The sequence below is a fragment of the Mesoplodon densirostris genome, chromosome 18 (genome assembly GCF_025265405.1).
Source record: "Mesoplodon densirostris isolate mMesDen1 chromosome 18, mMesDen1 primary haplotype, whole genome shotgun sequence".
NCBI lineage: Eukaryota > Metazoa > Chordata > Mammalia > Artiodactyla > Ziphiidae > Mesoplodon > Mesoplodon densirostris.
This window is the reverse complement of record NC_082678.1, coordinates 27121150-27132953: the sequence shown is the minus strand read 5'-3', so window position 1 is coordinate 27132953 and position 11804 is coordinate 27121150.

Below are 11804 nucleotides of genomic sequence, written 5' to 3'. Positions count from 1 at the left end.
CTGGGCCTCTGCACCATGAGGAGCTGTTTCAGCTTTCTTGGGGATGGCCTCCTGAGCTTTCATTCTTTGGCAGTGTTCGCCACAGATGGCTGGGCATTCTGTTTCCTCCTGACGCTCTCATCTCCCACTGCTTTGAGGTGCATTTTCTGTATGCCCCTTGAGGGCCTTGTTCACTCTCAGCAGCTTTTCCTCTGTACTCTCAATCTTTGCTAGGCTGTCTGTCTGTCTGTGGTTGGGCAGTTTCTAATTTCTTTTGAAAGATGTAGCGTGTAAACATGGCACTTAAAAGGTTGGAACGCGTACACGTGGCAGGTTTTTCTTCCTTTTTAACCTCATCAATTTTTTCTTGAGTTTCTGCATCTAACAAATTTTCCACAAAATGGAGTTCCCTCAATTTGTTTTTTTTAGTTGAATTGTTGGGTACAGGTTTAACAGAAGGGCTCCTTGTATTGTTTTTCAAAAGGCCCAGCGGCATATGTCCATCTTGTGTATTTGAAAAAAGAAGTTGAATGAATGGTAATAATGTTGATTCCACATCTCCTAGATTTCCCTCTGAGATATAAGGCAGTATGTAATTTAGTGTACTGATAATATCACTTTTATTATTAAAGTCCAGCTGCTCATTCATGAAGCCTGACAAGCTGACAGCACTGTTAGGTGAGGACATCCTGTCTGACTCAATAGTCAGCTCGGTGCTGTTGTTCTCCTTCTGGGCTTGTAACACCTTCATCAACGATCCTCCTGCATTCTCTATAGATGTTTCTTCATCTGTCAAAAGAGAAGGGACTGTTTTTGATCACTGAAGACTGATGGGACAGCCTTTTGTCAGTCCACAGCCAAAGAAATTAGGAATCAGTCAAAGTTTGAGTGCCACTTAGGAGAAAAAGAAACCCACACTTAAGCCTATGACTGGCAACAACAAAATGTGAGAAAGGTCTCTCTTGAAAAAGGGGCTATCTACTCAGAAAATTCTGTAGCGTGAAATATAGGAACTATATTCAGGATTACTCCACTGGTTCCCAGGGGCCAGTACTCAAGAAAAGCCAAGGCTGGAAGACAAATATTCCCCTAATCAGCTGGACTCTCTGCAGATCTACTGTGACTCCTCACATTCATATACCCCATCCTGTCCTGCCTCAAAGGCACGGGAGTGTGAGGCTTCCTCTCTCCACCTCTTCAGTGTGCTTGTGTTCTTGCTGCTATCACAGATCTCCACGACAACCACCGCTGCTAACAGGTCGTCATCTGGACATGTCCTTCTCCAACTACCCACTGAGTCCTTTGCTTAGTCCCTGCTTCTATATATCCCAGTCCCCGTAACAGAAGCCTCTATACAGAAAAAAACACTATGTCCGCCCTGGCTCTTTGCTAAAATTTGGGCAGGGAGCTCGGGTATAAGTTAAGAGATTTGCCAGATTGTATGCCCATGTGGAATGTTCAACAAATCAATGGAATAATACTTGAGGCCCTAAAATGTAGACGGGAAAAAGCAACTTCTGTCAGATGGCTACTTTGCTTTCAATTCATTTTACTTCTAATATTTCCAGCTCTACTTGGGGAACCATCCAAATCTTCTGACTGTGTGAAGGTAATGTGTACCAGTGTGTAGCTGGGCTTGTCTCCCAAAAGGATTAAAAGTATTTTTGGTGAGGGTCAAAGGAGGAGGGAAGGGTCATGAGAAAGGAGGAGCAGAGGCTAGCAGAGAGCCCCAAACTGGGGACAGGAGATCGGGGCCCTAGGGTCATAGCACTTAACACCTCTGATCTTGTTTTTCCTCACCTGTAAAAGGAGATTAAAAATGCTTTTTCTGCCCACTTCTGGGGGAGAAGGGAGTAATATAATTAGTAAAAAAAATGTTTGGGGGAGTTCCCAGGTGGTCTAGTGGTTAGGACCCGGCACTTTCCCTGCTGTGGCCCGGGTTCAATCCCTGCTGGGGGAACTAAGATCCCACCAGCTTGGTGGCCAAAGGAAAAAAAAAAAAAAACTGTGTTGAAAAATCAGCAATATTGTCTTTATATAAGTGGCAAAGTGTTATTATTTATGATGTGCTCTAGATCACTGAAAGAGACCTGTATTCAAGCTACCTGGGCATGAAAGCACATTTTGGAAGTCATCAAGTTAGTGCCCATAAATCTAATATATAGAAAAATCGTTGAAAGCCCCTGAGTGTTTTGTGGATAGAAAAACTTGCGATTCAGAGCAAGTTCAGAGCTGGACAGTCAAAGAAATAACTAGCTCTCCCATGCATTAGAAGGGCTTGGTAGCAGCTTCTGGTTATGGAACCAGAAACTCTCAGGCTCCAGATAGGACATAAAACAGCATCACTTGCACTCTTTATAAAATTGCAGAAACAAACCAAATAAACAAAAATATATTTACACCTGTCTTATAAGACAAAGGGTACTTGAGACCTAATGTATATAAAATCAGTTTACAAACTGTGATGTACTATGTGAATAAGTTGTCATTTGCAGAGAGGGCAGCATAGGATATGTGGCCATTAATGTGAATTCCCTTCCCCCTTCCATTCCTTTCTCTGGTTCCTTTACATATGCAGATCAGTTACATTATGAAGCTAATAATGTAACTGAGCTCTTCTTAGCTTAATAATGTAACCAAGAATCTGATTTTTAGCAAGGGGGTAATTCTTAGAAATTTAGGGAGCTGGAACTCTAAATGAATGTATTAAAATAATGTAATTACATCATTAGTTTTAAAATGTACCATCCTTGATTAAAAATAAAAAATTAAATTAAAAATTAAAAATGTATTATCCCGCAATTGAGACTCACCACAACGTGTGACGTCCCTCAGGCGTTCACTGTCACAACGCAGCTTGACTGTCTCACAGACAACCTCAATAGTATTTTTAAATTGGCAGAGGCAGCAGGCCCTACGGCTGGGTAAGATCCTATAAATGGAAACACAGGTAATTAAATTCGTGGTAAAAGAGTTACCTGAGTAGGTAGAAGAGGTAGGCCAAGGCCACCACAGACCAGTGCAAAAAGGAGTTCTTGGGGCATATGGACTATAGAACTGGATAGGGGCCTGTTGCCCAATTGCTGCCCTTGACTGTGGGAAATAAATATAGAGGAGGAGAGAGGTGCCCAACAGAAGGATTAGGATGGCAGTAGGTATGATATGCCTAGAAAAAAGGGAATAGCGATTAGAATTGGGTGACACTGATCTGTCGTTTAATTCAGAAGTATCTCCTTCCAACCCGAAAGCCTCACTTTGTGTTGAGAGTACACAGGAAGAAGGCAGACTTCTAAGAAGAGTATGAATAAGACCCCACATTCTGGAGTCACTTTCTCAGTTCCTATTTGTGAGGAGTAATATATTAGAAATTATTCTAGTAATAAAAAAGCATCATGTGGCTAAACAATAACAGAGATCGCATTGACCAAATCTGGACAAAAGGAACATTCCAAAGAATAACATTATCATTATAATAAGGTATAACACAGTTAATTGGAAAAAAAGCACATGAGTTCATAATGATACTCCAAATGAAAAGTGGGGGAGCTCTTCTTTACAGAATAATGTCAGCTAATAAATGCAAAAGGAAGGATAGAATTAGGAAAATGTTATTTTGCAACTATCAATGTAATAATCGATTCAGACAAGGATTATCATTGATGCACAGTTGGGTGAAGAGTTGTTTGAAAGTAGGATCTTCACTGATCCCAAGGATCACCCCACATATTATTTATCAATTACCAAGGGGAAAAGTAACTTTACAATGGAGAGATATGGAATAGGCCACCTTAATCAAGTGATCAAACTTAGCACTGGGCCACCTCAAGTGATGAAGTATGAAGAATACATCACCTATATAGTATTCTTCCCCAAAATGTTTACTTTGAATCTAATGAGGAAACAGACAAATACAGATTGTGGGGCAATTTACAAGACAACTGGCTTAGACTCTTCAAAAAAGCCAATGTCATAAAAGACCAAAAAAAAAAATAGTAGGGAAAAATTCTAGATTAACGGAAACACAGACATGACATGCAATGCCTAATCTTTAATTGGATCCTGTATCAAAACAAAACAGACTTAAAGAATGTTATTGGCTTCTGGCCAAGATGAAGTACAAGGGCCAACTTAACCTCCCAGCTGAAACAAGAAAAAAAAAAAAAATCAGATGGAACATATGAAACAACAGTTTTCAAGAAACTGAACCTCAGGCAATACATTTCAGTGATTCCCGAGGAGATGGGAAATAAATGAAGTGATCCCTATAATTGCCCTTACTTCTCTGAGAGAGTATCCACGTCATGGTACAGGGAAGAGAAGTCCAGACAGAGACTAGTGGGCTCCCTGACAGACGAAATGGAGATAAGCGTCTGGGAAAACCAAGGTAACTAGAGTTCACAAAGCAGAGTATCAGAGAGAAAAGAAGTGCACAGACAAAGAACTCTGGAGATATGCAGAGGGATCTCTTGAGAATTCAACAAAGTATGGGTCAATACATTTGTGTGAGGAATAACTTGATGCCAGGAAAAGAACCACATGAAAGGATTAATAAGAAGAACAACTGGATATCACACAGGGTTGTAGGAATAGTACCTGTTCCTACAAGTCAGACTGGAAAACCTCATGATACTCAGAAAGGACTTGTCTCAGTAGTTGCAAATAATGAGCTCCAGACTAAAGGCTACTTGGACTCCTACCCAACGAACCTTAAAAGCTAGACCTAAAAGAATACAATTGTTTTGAGTAACCTAATTTCACCCAAAACAAAGCCCAGGCATTTTACAGGAATATAAATATACATAGCACACAATAAACTAAAACTCACAATATCTGGGATCATATGAAAAATTGCCAAGCATGCAAAGAAGTAGGAAAATATGACCCATACTGAGGAGAAAAGGCAATCAATCAACAATAACCCATAATCTATACAGATGTTAGAATTGGCAGAAAAGACCTTTTAAAAAGTTATTATACATGAAGAAAAGTTATTATAACTGTATTTCATATGTTAAAAAACCCAGACTAAACCCTGAAAATGTTAAGTACAGGCATGGAAAATGTAAAACAGACCTAAATTGAGCTTCTAGAGATTAAAAACAATGTCTAAATGAAAAAGATATTGCAGGAGGTTAAAGGCTAATTAGACATGGCAGAAGGTCAGTGAACATTAAGGCATAGCAACAGAAACGATCCAAAATGAAACAAAAGGAGTAACAAAACAACAACAAAATGAATAGAGCCTCAGTGACTTGTGCAACAACTTCAAGTGGCCTAATACATGTGTACTTAGAGTCCATGAAGGAGAGGAGAAATATAAAAATTTGAAGAAATAATAGCCAAAATTTTTCCAAATTGGTAAACACTATAAACCCACAAAGTCAAGAAGATTAATGAACTTTAAGCAGAAGAAACATGGACAAAACTACACCAAGGCACAGAAAATAATCGAATTGCTCAAAACCAGCAATAAAGAGAAGAATTTAAAAGGAGCCAGAGGAAAAAATTATACACTACATGCAGAGGAACAAAGATAACAATGACAGCAGAATTCGTGCTTGAAAAATCGTAAACGAGAACTCAGTGGAATAACATCTTTAAAGTAGTGAATTGAATTCTATCAAGCTAGAATTTTATACCCACATCTGTCAAAACAAAAGCAAAATAAAGACTATCTCAGACATACAGAAGCTGAAAGAATTCATTGCTGGTAGACTTTCACAATAAGAAATGTTAAAAGAAGTATTTTTAAGCAGAAGGAAAATGACACCAGATTGGAATATGGATCTACATAAAAGATTAAGAATACTGGATACATACAACAATGAAGACCCAATTCAACCAAAAATAAATAAACAAATTAAGAAAAGAAGGGAAAAATCATATAATCACTGCAATAGATGCAGGAAAAGAATGAAAACATCTAACATACATTCCTGATTAAAGAAAAAAAAACAGCCCTCAGTAGACTAGGAATGGAAGGAGACTTCCTCAACTTGATAAATGACTTCTACAAAAAACCTAACATCATACTTAATGGTGAAGGACAAAGTACTTTCTCACCAGGATCAGGAACAAGGCAAGGATATCTGCGCTCATTGCTTCTATGTGACATGGCACTGAAGGTTCTAGCCAGTGCAATAGGGCAACAAAAAGAAAAGACACATTCAGAATGGAAAGGAAGAAGTAAAACTATCTTTATTTGCAGAGAACATGATTATGTCGAAAACCTGACAGAAGCTACGAAAATGCTACTGGAACTAATTAATGAGTCTATCAAGTTTGCAGGGTACAAGATCAACATACAAAAAGATGAATTTGTCTCAACAAACAATCAGAGATCAAAGTTTTAAAATGCTACTTATAAAAGAATCCAACATATAAAATACTTAGAATAAATCTGACAAAAGACTTGCACACTGAAAACTGTAAAATGTTGCCGGGGGAAATTAAGAAAGACCTAAATAAATGGAGAGATATAAAGTATTCATGGATCAGAAGATTCAATATTGTTGAGACATCAATTCTCCCCAAATCGATTTATACATCAAAAACCCCAGTAGGCTTTTCTATAGACATTGACAAGCCAATTCTAAAATTCATATGGAAATAAAATTTAGAATAACTAAAACAACTTTGCGAAAGAACAAAGTTGAAGAACTAACAGTAACTGATTTCAAGGATTATGAAGCTACACCTTCAAGACATTGTGATAGTAGTGTAAAGATAGACAAAAAGACCAAAGGAACAGAATACAAAGTTCTGAAGTAGAGAGATGTGGAGAACTGACTTTCAGGTTCAAAGGCATTTCAGTGGAGAAATGATAGTCTTTTCAACAAATGACGCTGGAACAACTGAATATCCAGGTGCAAAAAGAAAAAAAAAAAATGAACTTGATCTAAACCATATACAGAAGTGAACTCAAATTGGTTCAAAGATCTAAATGTAAAACATAAAACTATAAAACGTCTAGAACAAAACAGGTGAAAAATTTTATGACCTTGAGTTTGGCAAGATTTCTTAGATACAACACCAAAAGCATAATGCATAAAAGAAAAAAATAGATAAATTAGACACCATCGAAATTAAGAATTTCTGCCCTGCAAAAGACACTCCTGAGTGAACGAAAAGATGAGTCACAGAATGGGAGAAAATACCTAGCAACTTACCTATTGGATAAAGGACTAATTTCCAGACTATAGAAAGAACTCTCAAAACTCCAGAAAAATATAGATAAAAGATTCAAAGATATACAGATGGAAAATAAGCATATGAAAAGATGTTTGACATGATTAATCATTAGGGATGCTACAGTGAGATACAACTACACACCTATTAAACTATCTAAAATTAAAAATACTGAGCATAGCAAATGTTGGCCACAACGTAAAGAAAATGCAGCTCTCGTACACTGCTGGTAGAGATGTAAAATGATCAAACCACTATGGAAAATAGGTATTTTTTAAAAACTTAAACATACACTTACCAATGATGCAGCCATTCTACAGGCAGGCATTTACCCAGGAGAAATGGAAGTAGACATCCATACAAGACTTGTACACAAATATTCATAGCAACTTTATCTGTAATAGACAAAGACTCAAACAACTCAAATGTCCATCAATGGTCAATACATAAATGGTGGTACATCCATATAAAGGAATGCTATTCAGCAATAAACAGAAATGAATTACTGATATATACAACAATATGGATGAAGATTAAAATAATCATGCTGGGTTAGAAGCCAGTTAGAAAAAAGTATACACTGTATGATTCCATTTACATAAAATTCTAGAAAATGCAAACAGAAAGCAGATCAATGGTTGCATGGCGATTGGGAAGTGCAAGGAACGATGGGAAGGAAGAATTACAAAGAGACATTAAGAAACTTTCTGAGGTGATGGACATTTTGAGTTTCGTGATGTCTTCATGGTGTGTATGTATGTGTGTGTGTGAACACAGATTATTGCATGTCAATTATACCTCAAAAAGCTGTTAAAAGAAATGATATTAGATAAGAGAGACAATTGGGGAAATTTGAATAGCAACACTTTATTAGGTAATATGATTGTGTAGGAATTTAATTTCTTCAATACTGTGTATTAACAGTATCGTGGTTACACAGGGAAATAGTTTTTAATATCCAGAGAGGAGGGCATCTAGCTGACAAGAGAGGGATCGCAATTGTGGCAGATGGTGTGGGACACTGAGGAAGATGAGGCTAGAGCAGTGACCAATGCGTGACGGCACAGTGAAGACAGTCATTTGTCAGGTGACCTGACAAAGACGGTTGGAAGAGACTGCTAAATGCAGGGCCGTTTCCGCATACTAATCTCACGCAATCCCCTCAACTAGCCTTGGCGTAACAGAAAGTTTCTATTAGCTTGCCATATTGGAGGGGGGATGGCACAATTTAAGGTGCAGTAGGTTGTGTAATAAACTGTCACCATAGGGTCCTACAGAAATAGTTTTTTAAACCGCAAAAAAATAAAACTTGACCCTTCCCTCACAACGTATATGAAAATTAACTTAAAATGAATCATAGACCTAAATGTAGCTATACAACGTCTGGAAGAAAACGTAGGAGAAAATCTTTGTGATTTGGGGTTAGACAGTGGGGTCTCAGAGAAAGATTTCTTAGATTAAGACACAAAAAAGCAGAAAGCATTTAAGAAAAATTGCTAAGGGACTTCCCTGGTGGTGAAGACTCCGAGTTCCCAATGCTGGGGGCCCGGGTTCGATCCCTGGTCAGGGATCTAGGTCCCACATGCATGCCTCAACTATGAGTTCGCATGCCAGATCTAAGAAGCCCATGAGCCGCAACTAAGGGGCCCATCTGCTGCAACTAAGACCCAGCACAACCAAATAAATTAATTAAATAAATATGAAAAATTAAGAAAAATTGCTAAATTAGAGTTCATCAAAAATTTAACACTTCTAGCTTTCAGAGACACTTTAATATAATGAAGATAAGTCACAATCTGGGAGAAGATATTTACTAAACACATATCTGAGAGCAAGGACTTTTTCCGTTGCTTTTTATATAAAGCACTCTTAATTCTCAATATAAATATCCAATTAAAAAATGGATTTGAACAGACACTTCATTTAAAAGGATATTTGCACATGAATAGACACTCAACATCATCAGCTATTACAGAAATGCAAAATGTGGCAAAACCCACGAGATTCATCTACACACCTACTAGAAAGGCGAAAATGTTTTTAAAAAACACATATAAGGATCAGGTGAAGATGTAGAGCATCTGCAACTCTCATAGACTGCTTGTGGGAAAGCAACATGGCACAGGCACTTTAGAAAACGGTTCAGCAGTTTCTTAAAAAGTTCAATAGGCACTTAGCATATGATGAAGCAATCCCACCCTGAGGTATTTTACCCCAAATAAATGAAAACATATGCTCACACAAGACATATATTCACACACACACGTGAGTGTTTTCAGAGGCTTTGTTCATAATAGCCAAAAAACAAGAAGAAACTCAAATGTGCATCGAACGATGAATGCGTAAACAAACTGTGTATCCACACAACTAGAATACTGCTCAGCGCTCAAAAGGAATGAGCTACTGACAGGTGCAACAAACCAGATGAATCTCCAAAGAGACTGGCTAAGTGAAAGAAGCCAAAAACAAAAAGCTACATACCACATGATTTCATTTATCAAATATTCTGGAAAAGGCAACATTATACGGACAAAAATCAGATTGGTGGTTGCCAGGGGCTGGTAGTGACAGGAGGATGCATTGACTACAGAGGGACATGGGGGGTCTTTTGGGAGTGCAGAAGTTTTCTTTACCTCAAATGTGGTGGTGGCTACAGAACTATACGTTTGTCAAAACACATCACACTGTATATTTAAAAAGAGTGCATTTTGTTAAACGAAAATTATACATAAATAAACCTGACTTAAGAAGATAATCAAACAAACCTAAAAGTACAATTGAGTGAAAATCAATGTAAGAAAAATCAACTTACAGTGTTTCCAATTCAAGGGTCATCATGAGGATGCTTTCCATTGCGGTAAGTGACACTTGTGCTGTTCCCATGTCTCTGAAGGAGAAGCCCAAACATGCATGATATAAAACCCAAAGACAAAATTTCTAAACTGAAGAAGATACTTAACATGTGATTACTTCCACTTTGGCTTCTTACTTGCCATAGATGATAATGCCAAAGAGCTCTTTTGGAAGAAATTTAAATTTGCATCATCAAATTAATGACCTTGGTGCTGAACAGTACAATCATTTTCTATGATCCTCACTTCTCATTTTCAATTGCATCTACCTCTTTTGATCACTCTTTTTTTAAAAAAAATAATGTACCCCTTATTCCTTTTTGCTTTCTTGGATAAATACTATTCCTATATGCATCTTCATGTTCCATATCTATATGTGTTCTTCAACACTGTTCTCATCCTCTGCTGGCTCTCTTACCCATATATATTCTTTCTTAATCCTTTTCTTTGCCAATAACTCTTATTTTCAATAACCCAGTTAAAATCTAAATTATGACTGTTTAGCCAAAGTACTCAAGTTTTGACGAAAGTAAAAAGGAGCAGAAATTATCTCATGAGCCATGAAACTCTTACAATACTTACAAAGAGTTTAATGCTGGCACTTTAAAAAGACAAGAATCTTCAACTGTTGGCAAAGGATTACGATTGAGAATTCTGAAAAATGGAATGGAATTAAAATTATCTGCATTTTCAATTACTTCCATGAAAGTTTATATTCATTTTTTTTGGTATGGAACTTGAAGGTTAAAAAAATTATTTTCTGTCTTTACCTATAAATCACCCTTAGAATCTGTAAAACACTCTTTCACTGGGAACTACCCAGGTCTCTAGATGACAAAGTGGAGAAGAGAAACAAACAAACAAACAATAAAATAGAAAAAAAGTGGCTAGCAAAGAAAAAATATGCCAAAGTACTTTTCACGTTAAAAACCCTCGAAGTGACTATGCTGGTAGGAAGCCCTTGCTCTGTAAAAAAAGTACTATTTCTAGTGTCCTCCATAATTCAAGGTGTTTTTCTTTCATCTCTACAAAGTTTGAAAAATTTCATGATTTAAACTACCCAGCTAAAGAGAAAAATAAGGCTAATTCCTTGGTTCTGGAGCCAAAGAAGAGAGAAATCCAAGAGGAACTGGTGAAAGCCATACTCCCATCACATAGTCCCGTGTGTATTCTTGTGCCATAGCTTTTGTTACTGTGTATGTAATCAACTGTTTATTTGTCACTCTCCTAGATTGTCAGCAACTTGAGAGCAGGGACCACACTTTATTGTCATTATTATTCCTGTGCCTGACATAGTGCCTAATATTTACTAGGCATTTAATAAATGTTTGCTGAATAAATAAATAACATTTTGTTTATATATCAATAAAATAAACAAATTAATTTTGGGGAACAAAATTTTATTCCAAAATGTTGGAATAGATTTTCTTCATAGTTCTTTCTTTCTTCCTTTTTTTTCCCCTTAGTTCTTTAAAACAAATAAGGGGGAAAAAAAAAACAGAAAAGAAACAGGAAGAAAGAAGAGAATAGCTGACTTAAGGTTAACTCTACTCAAGAATTATTAGTGTACTTTTGCAGAATATTATAAAGATAATTATCAAAACTAATATCTTTTGGGTTGCCATGCATATGTGATCAGCATTTAACATTTCATCCTCACAGTAACCTTATGTGATATATATATTACACAATTGTACAAATGAGGAAACTGAGGCACAGAGGAGTTACATAACTTGTCTTAAGTCATCAAGCTCGTAAGAAGCAGAGCTGGAATTTGAACTCAGT